Below are 2,665 nucleotides of genomic sequence, written 5' to 3'. Positions count from 1 at the left end.
GGGCGCCGCCGCCCGCTTTTCCCTAGTGGCCGCCGAGGCCGGCCCTCTGCGGCGGCTGCCGCCAGCGTTGTCGCCTCGCGCCTGTCGTCGGGGACGGCTCTGCCCATCAGATCCGGCCGCCTTGCTCCGATCTGGCGGCTGGTGGGCCGGGGTTCGCCGGATCCGCCCGGATCTGGCCAGCGTGGCCTTGCCTCGTCCTGCCCGGCTTGGATGTTCGCGGTGTGGTGCTCCCTGGTGGCGGTGGTGTGGGTCGTTCCCCATGTTTCGACGGGATGTGTGCGGTGGGTGGATGCCGGGGCGGCGGCCTCGGGCGGTGTGGACGGCGTTGCCTCTTCGGCGGGCGACGGTCGTGGGTGCTGGTGGTCCGCGACTTCGGTCGTGCGGGCGGCGAGGTCTCGGTGGACGTCTACTACCGTGGGTCGGGGTGCCCCGTCACCTGGCGTGCCTGCTTCGATGAAGTCCAACTCTTTCTCCGGCTGCGTGCGCTCCCCTGGCCAGGTCTTTGGCTGGGTGGATGGGATGGGGGCGGGACCGGGGAAAACCCTTGGCCATCGGCGGAGGCCACGACAATGGCGGCGTCTTTGCTGGGCGTCGGTCCCCTTCTTGGAGGCCTTGTCGAGGTCCTCTCCCGTCTTTCACCGTGATCTTCCTTTGGGCGAAAGCTCTAGTTCCCCTTGCGGGCGACGGCGACGTACCCTCATCGCGATCCTTCTTGAAGGCATCGCCTGGGTTCCCGGAAGCATGGTGGGCGCTTTGCGGTGCGTGTGAGGTGTTTGGCGGCGGCATTGTGTGCAGCGTTTCACCTATTCTCCGCCGGTCTTCGTCCTGTGGTAGCGCTCCTTCTGCTTGGAGATGGACTAGCATAGATGGTGGTCGTCGTTTGGCGTCTTGATGGCGTCAATGGCGGAGGATCCTGCCAAGGTTGGCACCTCAATCTGCTCTGAAGATGGACTAGTGGAAGATGGCGGCGACGACACATGTGAGTGCGTCAGACCGGATTGTGCCTCGGACCCGGTATGTGGCTCGGTCGGGGCCTCCGGCTTTAGATGTTAGGCTTAGGTAAGAGGTCTGGGTATTTGGCCCAACTTGCACCCCCTTCATCATATGGATAGAAGTAGTGGCAGATGTTGCCAAGATGGCGAATTCAGACATATTGTTGTACTACTTTGTAAGGTCCTCGAAAATAATCAATAAAATGGCCGTATGCATCTCCCAGATGCAGAGGTCGAGGGTCATCCTCCTTTTCTAAAAAAAAGAGCTTCCGCCATCATGCCAAACTAGCTTCCGCCAAATCCGTTATATGCTTGCGTCAAATCCTAAAGTAGCACTACTAGGTTCCGCCAAATGCTACACTAATTACTGTCATCACGTGTGGTTTCCGCAATATCAGTGGCCCATCCGGACAGAGAAAACATACATGATGGCTTTTGGTTCGTTCTATGGATGTCCAGACTCCCGCAAAACCTTTTTTTGTTTAGTTTCGTTTTGCGGGAAAATGAACGTCCAGACCGATCAGCATACGAATGCAGGATTGGGTTGAATGACGAACTGAGTCAAGACAACGCAATCCGAACACTTGCGGGAGTTTTGAAGGTGCAAAATGCCCTTGAAATGAAAGGAAAAGTAACTTTCATCCTACAAAATGAGCTCAAGGCAGTCTCAAATTAGGGCGACGCATGGCAGTTTCTCGCTCAGCTTGGGTCGATCGCGACGCTTGGTTGCTAGCACGGTGTCCGGCTCCGTGAGACGCTCGCGACCTAACACCTAGTGTGTCGAGCGATACCAACCGCCCCCCGCCACCAGAAATCTACTGCACTCATGAAGTGAATAGCAAAAAACTACCATATTACGGGCTATCGTTCCGAAAAACTATCGCTTTTTTTAATTTTTCAAAAAACTACCACAAAAGTGGCTGGCTGTTCCAAAAAACCCAAGTGACCGAACGGTTAAGTTTTAACTGGGGTTATGACATGTGGGGCCCGCCCGTTAGGGTTTTGTCGGCCACAGTGCTCACGGCGCGCGGGTGACGGCCGTTAGGGCGCACGGGCCGTCCCGACCAGGTCAAAACGGCCGCCCCCTCACTCTGTCTCCCTCGCGCTCACTCACTCTCACTCTCCCCCCTCGCTCTGTTTCCCCTGGCCGAGCTGTCCATCGTCGCCGACCACCTCAGTTCCTCGTCGCCGGCCAGGATGCCTTCTTGGAATGATGGGGATGAGAGCTCCGACGACAGCATGGGGGGCAACCTGATGGACATGGAGTACTTTGTAAGCCTCATCCTCCTCCTCTCTGTCATTATCTAGGGTTAGGATTAGGGTTGAATCGATTTGGGAATGAGGGTTGATGAGCTATATATTTGTATGGATGGATTCGTTTGGTTTGGTTATCTATTAGTTTTGATCTAGGGTATGGATGGATTCGTTTGGTTTGGTTATCTATTAGTTTTGATCTAGGGTATGGATGGCACTGTGATGTCTGATCTGACCTTGAGCAAGGCAAAGCTTGACTCAAGTTGAACTAGTTGATGCATTGGTTCTGATCTACCTTTTACTGCATGTAGGACACACCTGACACCATCCCTGAGCCACTCTGGTGTGCTGCTCCCATGGAGGAAGTTGCCAAGCGTACTCTGCACGATATGAAGCCTAGGAAGTGTGTTGCTTTTGAA

Source organism: Triticum dicoccoides, chromosome 7A (assembly GCF_002162155.2).
Source record: "Triticum dicoccoides isolate Atlit2015 ecotype Zavitan chromosome 7A, WEW_v2.0, whole genome shotgun sequence".
Taxonomy (NCBI): domain Eukaryota; kingdom Viridiplantae; phylum Streptophyta; class Magnoliopsida; order Poales; family Poaceae; genus Triticum; species Triticum dicoccoides.
The sequence above is the reverse complement of the archived record's forward strand: the minus strand, read 5'-3'. Positions refer to the sequence as shown.